The following is a 13,119-nucleotide window of genomic DNA, read 5'->3' as shown; positions in this document are numbered from 1 at the left end:
CATCTCGTCTGGCTCACAAATGGCACTCTGCATCGGGGTTAAAAGGCACCTGTTCCTACAAGATCCCCTCTTCATGACCATTGCTAAAACAGGGTTGCATCTGCTAGCAAACAGTAGCAGACAAGGTTACAAAATTAAAATGTTGGTGCTTACTTACACAATGTCTGACTGCTGAGAAACAGCTACTAAAGTGTTTCACTCAAGGAAGACTCAGGCAGGGAAGGAAAAATGCATCCAAATTAACCCTTTTCAAAGACCCAACTAATATGGTGGGTATTTGCATACTTTACTTCAAGACTCACTGCATGTGGATGAAACATTTGGGCAGTGTCTCAGTGTCTCAAAATCCTAAAGAAGGTGAAAGCAGCCCAAAGATAGATTGTGAGAGGATTCGTGGCAGAATGATCTGATGGGCAGTCCTTTCAATATATGCGGTACTCTTGGAGTAGAACTTCAGACTACAATGCATGACAAAGATGTGCATCACCAAGTGAGAGGCTGTATCACAAATGTCTGCCACGGTCACATTTCTGAAATATAAACCACAGCAAGCCAGCTGCTGATGATGTCAAGCAACCTTGCTGCCCAAATGCCAATAGTCTTTTTGTGGGAAAAGATGATGCAGCTAGAGAAAGTTCCTTTGCTCCCAGGAGCAAAGGAAATGAATACCCACTTTGTCTGCCTGTGCTCAAAGACCTGAAAGATGCATAACTGCATCTGAAGGTGAACATAAAAGATATGGAGGATACACTAGTCCCATTATCTGCAAACAGCAAAAAAACAGGAGGTGAGCACAGTGATCAAGTGGATGTCTAGAAAGTACCTACAGACAAAAGAAGGACTCATCCAGAGACAGACTCAACTTTTTATACACTAAAGCTTGAAGCTTAAATTCTAAAATGGCTGAAGTGATGGCCACCAGAAAGAGCGACTTCCAGAACAGTCTTTACTTCCCCCAAAACAGCCAAGTTCAGCTGATATTAAGGCAAGCCAGTCATGACGTTCATATAGTAAGGTGTATACACCCTCTTCAATGAAGGCTAGAAAGGAGGGGACCCCTTAAGAAACTGATTCAACAGTCGATTGTACGTCAGGGTCCAGACTAACTTCCACCGCATCATGAAACATTGAGGTGGCAGGCACTTTTGCTATGATGTGATTACATATTGTGATTTTTTTAAAAGCTTTTTTATCTCTTTAAAGGCATGTTGGCCGAGGCACTAGACAGTGATTATTTTCTAATGAATAAGGAGAACATTGGCCATTTGGTTGTTTTTTCTTTTTTACTTTTATTATGATGATCTGCTGAAGTCTATGTTAAAAATTGATAAGATAAGCCAGGCAAACCTGAAGACATAGAAAGAGTTGATTTAATTCAGCTCAGACGGAGAAACTTTGCCAGCTGGCCATATAGGCAGTCCAAGTACACTGCTTCCTGGCTGCATTTAACACCTTTGAGAGCTCCCATTGGCAGATCTGTTGTTGAACAGGAGAAAATGCAGTGGCTGCATTTTCAGGTTGAGGTGGTAACCTTCCCACTGTATCAGAGTACTGATCAAACAGAAGAATAAAGCCCTGACCAAGGACCATGCAACCCAAATTTTGAGTAATGGCTCGAATGCATGTTGACGTCAATGCAGCAGAATGTTACAGGTGCTGCTTAGCTAATTGATTACATGTTCTGTTGCTCTAAAAAGAGCTAGTGTCATGCCAGAAAAGGGTCCGCTGATCCAACCACCTACCGTGTTAAACTGAAATAAACCAACAAATAAGAGAAGTGACTTACTTGCCTCTCTTTGGGATGCACAGGTTATTCTCAGTATTACCATCAGTGTCCAATCTCACAGTAAGAAGCTCAAGATTTAAGTATGCTTCCAGAGTCTACAAGTGTAGGAAGGCAGCTCTAAGCTTGAGCATCTCCAGTGGAATGCAAGTGTTTGGTCAAGTCAAAACACTAAGTGGATGCCCCATCTAGCACCATACAAAGTCAGGAACTGGACGAGTGTACTGGGAAAAAAAAGGAAAGCTCATCTCTAGGCTGTCACTCCAGATCCACCAATTCAGGGAAAGCACAGATAAGTAATAAAAGGAGGAGTTCCAAGAAGGAAGATGACTCGGCAGCCACTGACACAGCAGAAGCTACTGCAAAACCCACACATGAAGGAAGGCCACAAGAAATGCACACACTACTGTTTTTGCTGTAAGCCCAGAGAAGTGTAGCAGAAGGCAGGCCTGAATGAGTCTCCATTGATGCGTCCCAAAAATGCTTGATTCTTAAGTGCCTAGGATTGATACAAGGGGATGAAGGTTGAGCTGTGGAAGGTGTCGAATCATGCTATGAAAAGATGCTGTACAGGAAGCAAAGAAGTCTGTTTCCAGCTCATGTTGACAACAGATGATGGCAGTCAAAGGAAAACCAAATGCTTAGGGGCACCAAAAAATAGCCAGCCAGGCAGAAAACACCAGAAAGTTTCCCTACTGGAGGAATCTGTTATTCGTGGTACTTGATAAAGACCTGGGAATGGAGGAAACATCAAATGCAGGACTGTGTACAGGAAGTGCTTTCCATCCAAAGCAAAAAACAGGAACATGTTCTACAGTTCACAGATGATGACATCCTTATCAGCATTCACCACATCTATCAATGTCATGGAAAAGTCCTGCAGGAGCAGGGGCATCAATTCTTGAAGTGTGACCATAAGAAACTTTACGTAACTGAAGTAAAAGATGAAGTTGTTTCAAGCTACAATTAGACAAGGATCACTATGACTTCCTGAAGGACAGAAAAAATGGGAATAATGTATTTTATTATCTGCTCTCTTAGTGAACAGTCTTGACTGCCCCTTTGACAGACTGGTCAATGCTAAATGATAAGCTGATGGCTTGGTCTCATTTTATGTTTTTCAAAGTGGACTGTCCTGGGAGACAAGAACAGCAACTGTGAAAATATAGTTGTGTAGATACTTGCCAAAATAGTAGATGGTCAAAGTAAATCCCTGTTACAGTAGTGATTACTACAGCAGCTTCTACTACAAAATGTCCAATGTCGGATATCCACAACCAGACTTCAGGAGCTCAGTAACCTTACTCCCTTGAGGCAGGGTAGACATCTACTACTAAGGGAATTCAGTACATTTCAGGTAAAAAAACTGGCATCCACCTGTGCTATTTTAGAGCTTTCTTGACCAGAAGACGAGTAAGGATATCCAGCCTAGCTAGTCTTGGATATAGTCCTAAGCAGCCTATCTAAGAAAGTACACACAAGGACTTTGCCTCAGCCAGTAACTTACAGAAAGCACAGTGTAAGGAACGTATCATAACTGCAGATATTGGAGTGTGTTCACTGTTGTACTAGTGCTAACTCTTGGCGCTTCTGCCATAAAAGGCCTGATGCCTGCTGATGTCCAGAAATTTCACCTTCCTCATTTCAGCCAGGCAGACACCCTCTCATCTGGATTTTAGGACTACTGTGGTGTAACAGGGGCATCTGCCTGCACCATCTCTAGTTCTTCATTTCTCTGAAGTAGCAAAGGTCTGGTAGAAGTCAGAGTATGTGCCTCTGAAGTAGCAAACAACCCCAAAGATCACAGCCCAACAATAAGAATACTCAAAGCTGTCTCTTCAAGCATTAACTAAGCCTGAGGAAGAGGGGCTTCATGTAGGATTAGAACATAAGGAAGGTGGGAAGAACAGGTAACTAGCTACTGACCCCAACCCCAGGATGGTAACAGGTAAAGGGCTGGGCCAGAGGAAAGGAAATATTATTACCACACTGAACATACTCAAACTTCTATAACTACAGTATGCTTCTACACAACTGTGCTATGTTCTTAGTATTGTTCACTGTTGCTGTAGGTTGATAGGTTCATAGGTAAGTACTAGGCTATTAGCCCTAGGGCCTATATAAGCCTAGCCAAAAAGGTACCCTGGCTTTCGCCACCCAAGAAAATTATTTTCCTGTGCCCCTGTCGAGCAGAGCCACAGAATTGTTCCCTGGGATGAATTTCCTATTTCCCATCCAATCATCAAGATTTTTCTTGAAGAGTGCTAATGAGGAGCTCTGTTTGACATAGATAGGTAATCTGTTCCAGAGTATGGGAAGTCTCTGGGACAGGAATCTATCCCTTCAGCATGTTCTGTTTATGGGGTGACAAGGTTTAGGTCTCTAGAGCGTGTAGCACGGAGGGATTGGGATTTCTTTAAGTGGAGCATGTCCAACAGCTCTGGGTTTGACATAGCTATGCATGTTAGGCAGAGATCGCCTCTGAGTAGGTGATATGCGACGGAGTAAAGCTGGAGTTTTTTGAGACAATTTGCGTAGGGCATCTGTTTGAGGCCAGTAATCCTCTTTGTGAGGTATTTCTGTGGCCTTTCCAGTTGTTGTAGATGTCTTGTGAGGTACATACCAAAAGGGGCATTGTACTCTATAATGGGTCTAATGAGTGATGAGTAGAGGGGAACAAGGACCTCTTTTTTCTGGATGAGAAACCTTTTGTGATGAGGTGAGCCACGTAGAAGGATTTCCTGACCACTGTGGCGATGTGATTATCAAAGGAGAGACTACTGTCCACCTGTGTCCCAAGGTCTCTCATCACACTTTCAGCATTAAGTAGACTACCACTTGTGTGGTAGTTCGTGGTTACAGAGTTTTTACCAAAGGGGATGACAATACACTTTTTGGCATTGAGCTTCAGGCCATGACTTTGACACCAGGCATCTGTCTCAGTGAGGCCCTTTTGTAGTATGTCCACATCGTTAGGAGTATCGATTATGGCTCCTAGTTTGCAGTCATCTGCAAACTTTGTTAGCCAAAGATCTTCTGTGTTGACCTGTACTTCAGAGAAATAGATACCAAACAGGGGAGGACCCAGGACTGAACCCTGTGGCACTCCACTTGTCACTGGTCTGAAGTCGGATTTGGAGTCTGCTACTTTCACAGTGTGTGTTCTGTCCCTGAGCCAGTTGGCAACCCATCTTGTGACATAGGGATTTATACATAGTTTAGTGAGCTTATCTATAATTCCAGAGTGGGGGATGGTGTCGAAAGCCTTGGCGAGATCTAGATAAGCTGTGTGAACCACCTTACCCTCATCTATGGCTTTGGTGACTGCTTCAAAGAAGTCAATCAGGTTTAGGAAACATGATCTGCCTTTTACAAACCCGAACTGGGTAGGGTCTAGAGTTTGGAGATTACCAATGTCTTTGTTTATGAGTTCCATGATAATACGTTCCATGGCCTTGCAGATCAGGCTCGTTAGGCTAATGGGGTGGTAGTTCCCGGGGTCCGTCGTGGCTCCCCCTTTGTGGAGTGGGATAACCGTCGCGGTGCGCCATTCAGTGGGCACAAAGCCTGAGGTGAGGCTATGACTGAAGATGGTACTTAGGTAGGGTGCCAGTTCATTCTGTAGTTCGTGTAGAACGCAGCCTGAGATATTGTCAAGTCCCATGGATGCTGTGTTCTTGGCTTTGGAAAGTGTGTTTTTTACTTGTGCAGCCGTGATTACAGGAACTTTGCATTCTTCTGGTACAGAGATGGGCCCTCTAGGGGGTGAGAGGGGGGTAAAGTTAGCACTGAACCTATCTACCAGGATGTTGGCAATATCAGTTGGTTCTGTATATTTAATGCCATTGTGCTGTAACTCAGAGCAGATCTGAGTGTTGCCATTGAGATTCTTGACATAGCTATAGAATGCTTTGTGGTTGTCTTTAGTGTCAGTGGCAATTTTGTTTTCGTAACTAGCTTTGGAGGATTTTATGAGGGATCTCAGCTTCTTACTGAGGTTGACCAGTGAGTTCCTCCAGTCATGGGATTTTACTCTTTTTTGCAACAGTTTCTTTCTTCTGTTGTAGAGTTTGTTTATGGCAGAGGAACACCAGATTGGCTTCCTTTTTTGGAGGATAGCATCTTGATTCTATTAGGGATAGCATGATCTATGCACTCGTGTAAGTGCTTATAAAGTGCATTTGTGTAGGATTCAGCAGTCGTACCTCTATTGTCCGTTTGCATGGGTGTCATGAAGTTTGCCACTTCTGTCTTTTTTTACGGTGGTTTCCCTAATTGGGGGTGGGGGCGGGATGTAGATGTCTAGGGTGATTAGCTTGTGGTCGGATCTGACCAACGAGGAATTGACCTCTGGTGTGGAACACTGGTTGCCCATGTTGGTAATGACCAGGTCTAGGATATTGCTGCCCCTGGTGGGGGTGTGAATAAGTTGATCCAAGGCGTTGGAATTTATGAATTCCAGAAAACGTTGAGCAAAAGAGTTGGCACATGAGTAGTTTTCCCAGTTAATGGTTTTCCCAGTACTGACAACTTTTGGAAATCAGCTTTCCCAGTTTCCCAGCTTTCCCAGTAGTGACAACCTTTGGGAACTTTTCCAAAAACTGTATAGTCTGCAGTGGTTTGGATGAGTGGGTTGTAACAGCCCTTGCAGGATGACCATGACAAAACCTGTCTTGACTCTGGAGTTAATGTCCAAGCTGTAGTGCACAGAAAAGGCAGAGATAGATAATCAAGTAGCTGCTTCCAAAATGGCCTGGTGCTGCCTGCCCACAGGAAGGCTGTGGTTACTGATGTTTCCCTAGCATAATGTCCTTGACATGCCAGGTGCAGCTTCTTCACTGAAGAAGTAACAAAATGAGATGCAACGGGCTAGCCATTTGGAGATAGGTCTGTCCTTGGAAAAGGATATGACCTGCTTTAAATTCTTTTTTAAGTAAAATCTCAGTTCCTGTGGACAAACAAAGACTGCAGAATCCTTTCTCCTTGCACTGTAGGACAAGGTAAGACATCCAGACATTGAATGCCTGACTAAGAGGAACTTATGTCACCACATTGGACATGGAGGTCAGATAGGTTTGGAGGAGATAATGCCACTAGGAAGACACTTAGCCGTGTCAACAATCTGAAAGGTAATGTAGTTGCTAGCAGTGTCAATTTTCCTAGTACACAGTTCAAGTCCAATGGTGGACAGATTTTCTTCTTGAGTGGTCTCAAGTCTAGAACTCTTTTAAAGAGCAACTGTTTCACTAGCAGCTAGTAAAAGGTGGTGGGTGAAATCCCAGGGGAGGAAGGAGGGTTACTGTATCAAATTCTTGTACTTTCAAAATAAGCCTGATCCTTAAAGGTCTGACAGATACTCGGACCGTGTACTACAGGCTTGTTTGGGTCCAGGGCCTTTTTTTATTCTGCTAGGTATGACTTCCATGTATTTTGATTCTTGGGTTACCTGATAAATGTATGCTTGTCCTTGGTAAACGTGTGTAAAGGAGATAAGTGCTAAATCATCCATGCTGTAGTAGTTTAATTTTCTTCAATGTTTACAGATACTCATCCTTGTTTGACAGCCGTATCTTACAGGTTCATAGGTAGGTACTAGGCTATCTGCCCGAAGGCATTTATAAGCCTAGCTGGAATGTTGTCTCTCGCCACCCCCTTAGATTAGTTCCCTGTGCCTCTGTCCAGCAGAGCCATTGAAGTGATCCCTGGGGTAAACTTTCTATTTCCCATCCACTCCTCAAGGTTTCTTGAAGAGGGTTAGCGAACAGCTCTGCTTAATGTGGATTGGAATCTTGTTCCAGAGCATGGGAAGTTTCTGGGACAGGAATCTATCCCTCCAACACATCCTATTTATTGTTGTGGTGAGGTTTAGATCCCTGGAGTGTGTGGCTTGAAGGGATATGGTTTTCTTTAGGTGGAGCATGTCCATCAATTCTGGGTTGGACATGGCCTTGTATATCAGGCAGAGATCACCTCTGAGTAGGCGGTATGCAACCAAGTACAGCTGGAGTTTCTTCAGTCGAGCTGAATAGGGCATCTGCTTGAGGCCAGTGATCCTCTTGGTGAGGAATTTCTGTGGTCTTTCCAGTTGTTGCAGGTGTCTTGTAAGGTACATCCCAAATGGGGCATTGTACTCTATGATGGGTCTGATGAGTGATGCGCAGAGGGGCCCAATGACCTCTTTCGATCTGGATGCAAACCCTTTTGTGATTAGGTAGGCCACATAGAAGGATTTTCTAACCACTTTGGCAATGTGATTATCAAAGGAGAGGTTACTATCTACTTGGGTCCCCAGATCCCTTATTACGTCTTCCATATTTAGGGGGCTACCACCTACGTGGTAGTTTGTGGGTACTTTGTTTTTTCCAAAGGGGATGACTATGCACGTTTTGGCATTTAGCTTGAGGCCATGGTTTTGACACCAGGTATCTGTCTCAGTGAGACCCTTTTGGAGGATGTCTGTGTCAGCCGGAGAGTCAATTATAGCCCCTAGTTTGCAGTCGTCTGCAAACTTGGTCAACCACAGTCCTCCTGTGCTTACCTGTACCTCTGAGAAATATATGCTGAACAGGAGGGGTCCTAGGACTGAGCCCTGGGGAACGCCACTGGTAACCAGTAAAGTCAGACCTAGCTCCTGCAACTCTTATCATGTGGGTTCTTTCCATGAGCCAGTTGGCAACCCATCTCGTGACGTAGGGGTTTATGTTCAGGCTGGTGAGCTTATCTATAATACCTGAGTGGGGAATGATGTTGAAGGCCTTTGCGAGGTCTAGGTAGGCTGTGTGAACCACCTTTCCCTCGTCTATAGCCTTGGTAACTGTCTCAAAGAAGTCCACCAGGTTTAGGAGGCATGATCTGCCCTTAAGAAAGCAGAACTGGGTAGGGTCCAGTGTTTGGAGGTTTCCAATGTCTCTGTTAATGAGATCCATGATGATGCATTCTATAGCTTTACAGACCAAGCTAGTCAGGCTTATAGGGCGATAGTTCCCAGGGTACGTTGTGGCTCCACCTTTGTGGAGCGGAATAACCATTGCTGTGCACCACTCTGTGGGCACATAGCCTGTGGAGAGGCTGAGTTTAAACAGTGTGTTTAGGTAAGGGGTTAGTTCATCTTTGAGCTTGTGTAGGACATAGCCTGGGACACTGTCCGGTCCCATTGATGCTGTGTTTTTGGCTTTGGAGAGGGCTGTTTTAACCTGAGTGTCTGTGATTTCAGGGGCACTACATTCTTCTGGTATAGTTATGGGCCCTTTTGGGGGTGAGACGGGGGTGAAGTTTGCACTGAACCTGTCTGCCAGGATGTTGGCTATATTAGTCGGTTCAGTGTATTTTGTGCCATTCTGCACTAACTCCGAACAGATCTGAGAATTTCCACTTAGATTCTTGACATAGCTAAAGAATGCCCTATGGTTATCTTTGGAGTCCATGGCAATTTTTCTTTCGAAGCTAACCTTGGATGATTTTATGAGGGAACGTAGTTTCTTGCTGATACTGATCAGGGATGTCTTCCCTTCTTGGGATTTTACTCTTTTCTGTACTAGTTTCCTCCTTCTATTGTATAGCTTGTTTATGGAAGGGGTCCACCAGACTGGTTTCCTTTTCTTGGAGGAGTGAGTCTTGGTTTTGTTTGGGATAGCACGATCCATGCATTCTTGTAGGTGCCCATAGAGTGCATTAGTAAAGGATTTTGCAGCTTGGACAGCGTTATCCTTTAGCATGGGAGCTTTGAAACTTCCCACCTTGGTCTTAAGTAATGTGAAGTTTGCTTTTGAAAAGTTTTTCACGGTGGTTTCTTTGACCGGGGGTGGTGGCGGAATGTGGATATCCAGAGTGATTAGTTTATGGTCAGATCTAACCAGCGAGGGGTTGACCTCCGGTGTGGAACACCGGTCGCCCATGTTGGTGATGACCAGGTCCAATATGTTGTCACCTCTGGTGGGGTTGTTGACCAGTTGATCTAGGGTGTTTGAGTTCATAAATTCTAAGAAATGTTGGGCAAGGGAGTTCGTACTTGAGTAGTTCTCCCAGTTAATGTTTGGGTAATTAAAATCACCCAATATCAGAGTGTTTGGTAGGAACTTTATATTTCCCAGTGTTTCCAGGAATGCAGAGTGGGGGTCTTGGGACATGGTGGGTGATCTGTAGCAAGCTATAATTTGAATAGCAGTTTTGCCCGTTGTTAGTTGCACGTGGATGATCTCTGAAGCATCGTGCTGTGCCACTAACTTGGAGGTGTGGGTATCCTTGATGAATATGGATACTCCCCCGCCTTTTGTATTCCGGTCTGGGTTTTGTGGCCGAAATGTATGGTTTGAGTTGTAACCTGGTAGTGCTGGGGTGCTCTCTGGAGCCTTAAACCAGGTTTCTGTTACTGCACATATATCGATTTTCTCCACACTGAGGAGTGCCTCGAGTGCGTGCATTTTGAGGTTTAGACTTCTGGCATTGAGCAGTATTACCCTCAGTTTTTTGTTACCTGTGCCATTTACGGCGGTGGGTTTGTCTTTTGAGCCTTGCCTAAAATAGGCACTATGGGGGTGGCAAGAACCTTGGCCAGTATTCGAAAGCCTAAGGGTGACAGGTGCAAGCCGTCTCTGGCAAAGCAGCGTGGCTTGTTGAGCATGTCATCCCAGGCTGACAGGTACTGGATCCCCTCTGAATGACACCAGAAGCTTAGCCAATTGTTGAAATTGATAATTTATTTCTCTATACCGTGGTATCCTTCGTGGTGAGGGCAGGATGCTACTCAGGGTCAGGGTCATACCAGCCTGGGCTAGGTGATCAGAGAGATCCTCCATGTCTCTTTTCATATAGTCCAGGGAGGTCCACCAACTTACTTTTAATCTCCCTTCCTACAGTTAGCAAAGTGATTACTGCATCCAAGTGTTCCATTAGGGTGTTATCCACATTTTGCAGTTTCTTACTTGAGGTTATTTAGTCCATTAGGGTGCTACTTATTTTAAAGATCTTGGCATTAAATTTCGTCGATCTTTGATAGGAGGGTGACCCAGGCATCCTTTTGTGCTTCTGCCATGTTTGGGATGAGTTCACATTACTGAATTTTAATGCCCTGCTTATCTTGAGATAATTCACAGTTTTTCCCAGTAACTTGGGTTTACAAACATTTTTTTTTGCTACTTACTCTCCTAAATGATGTCAGTTTTAGGGAAAGAAAATTCCTACTAGTTCCTAAAGGTTTCAGCTGGCTTTTTAAATGATTTTTAACTGAAGTTAGCAAAGTGTTTGCTTTCAGCAATTCACAGTCCTGCTGTCATGCAGGAAGTCCTCAAGTGGTTTACTAGATCATCCATGCTGTCAGCCTGAAAGTGCATAAGTGAACCTTTGTTTTAGGATCAGGTTTACAATATGAGGCAGTGGTACGGGTCTAATTTTTTCATGCTTTTAGTATATACGAATATAATCATGATATGCGTAAAATGAATTTGAACAATGCTCTATATATAAACACAAAACACAGTGCATTGACCATAAAGTGTTTCGTTTTGCAGTGCCAGAGAAAGTGATACATAACTCTAGAGGCAAACACTGGGGAAACTTTACTGGAATCCAAGGAATTATGGTGGCAGTTAAGGTTAATCTCCCAAGATCCACCAGGGTTGAATGAGACTATATCTATAATTAGTATCCTTAAGCTTAGAGCTATTAATTTATAGGATTTTAGTTTAATAAGAAGTTATGTACCTACCATAATGTTCCAAGTTAGTTGTCTTCTTCTCGCCTTCTTTCTTGCTGGTTGGGTTCGGAGCCGATCCTCGGCTCCAACTCGGCCATCTTCAAAAGCTCGAGAGCTGCTTACTGGCTCGAGGCCCCCCTATATCCCATGATGCCTGGCGCTAGATACCCAGATCTCGTTTGGTAAACCTAACTACAGACATAATAATAACAATTATAATAATACAGTAAACTGTAGTAGGATACATGAACCTAATGGAGAGACTGATAGTCAGAAGTTACAGCCAGAGAAGACTCAGCCAGTGATAAAAAAAAACACATAGGGAACTCTTCTTGGTCTACTAGGATAGGGGGATGGAGGGTGGGACGCAAGAAAGAAGGCGAGAAGAAGACAGCTAACATGGAACGTTATGGTAGGTACATAACTTCTTTGTCTATCTCGCCTTCATTCTTGCTGGTTGGGACAGCGTCCCTAGCACCTCAATCCTGGGTGGCTCATCGGAACAGACTCTTCAGAACAGTGGAACCAAAATCAGCTCTGCTCCTGGAGGCCACATCCAGCTTATAATGTGAAATGAAGGTATGTGGATTAGCCCATGTAGCTGCCGCACAAATAGTTTCCATTGGCAATCTGGCCTGAAAAGCCACTGAAGTAGCTAGAGCTCTGGTGGAGTGACCTTTTGGTTTAGCAGGAAGCTCTTTATTCCTTAACTGATATATAAATGTAATAATAGATGTCAACCACCTAGATAAGGTTACATTCGACACTGGTATAGCTTGTTTACCCTCAGCATAGGACAGGAACAACTGGTCTGATTTTCTGATTTGCTTGGTTCTATGCAAGTAAAAGCGTAATTGTCTATGAATGTCTAACTGATGTCACTTGTATTCTGCCTTGTTGGAATAATTTGGAAAAAACACAGGTAGGTTAATGGACTGATTCAAATTATTATCAGAAGTAACCTTTGGAAGAAAGGAAGTTAGTCCGAAGAGAAACTCTATCCTTGTGAAAAACTAGGTAAGGAGGACGAACACAAAGAGCCTGAAGTTCAGAAACTCTTCTAGCCGACGTAACTGCAACCAGAAGAAGGGTTTTCCAAGAAAGAAACTTCAGGGAACAAGAAGCTGCCGGTTCAAAGGGGGGCAGTATCAGGGAAGCTAAAATCAAATTCAGATCCCACGGAGGCGGGGGGATCTCTTACTGGGGGCCTGAGTAGAGTGGTCCCTTTAAGAAAGGTTTTACAAAGCTTATGGGACATGATGCTTGTATCAGATAGGCCCGTATGAAAGTTTGAAATTGCAGCTAGCTGGACTCAAATCATGGCAGAAGAGGTTCCAGCTCGAAAAAGTTCCACTAGAAATTCTAAAATATGGTGCACAGGGGCTGAAAAGGGATCTATATTCCTGGTCTCTGCCTATAAGGAAAAACGCTTCCACTTACTAGCATAAGTTTTTCTAGTGGTAGACTTATGCGAGGATAAGATGATTTCACGCACCGAGTGGGAGATGTTCGGAAGCCTGGCTAAGGTCGGAAGTGGAGAAACCAAGCAGTGAGCTGGAGAGATTGAAGAGATTGGTGCAGCCTGCCCGATTGATGGATCAGGAGGTCTGGAAGTGGGTCCAGGATCCAGGGCTGCTCCAGAAGG

At 44.0% G+C, this 13,119-nt stretch overlaps 1 protein-coding gene across 2 annotated transcripts in view; it reads right to left on the bottom strand.

Annotated features, from left to right (window-relative positions):
• The window catches only part of DENND5A (DENN domain containing 5A), a 1,739,423-nt gene that overhangs the window by 1,250,029 nt on the left and 476,275 nt on the right, over positions 1-13,119 (bottom strand). The window lies entirely within an intron of this gene.

This window comes from Protopterus annectens, chromosome 17.part0 (assembly GCF_019279795.1).
Source record: "Protopterus annectens isolate FY-2018-M chromosome 17.part0, PAN1.0, whole genome shotgun sequence".
NCBI classification, from domain to species: domain Eukaryota; kingdom Metazoa; phylum Chordata; order Ceratodontiformes; family Protopteridae; genus Protopterus; species Protopterus annectens.
This window is presented reverse-complemented; position numbering and strand designations above follow the sequence as displayed.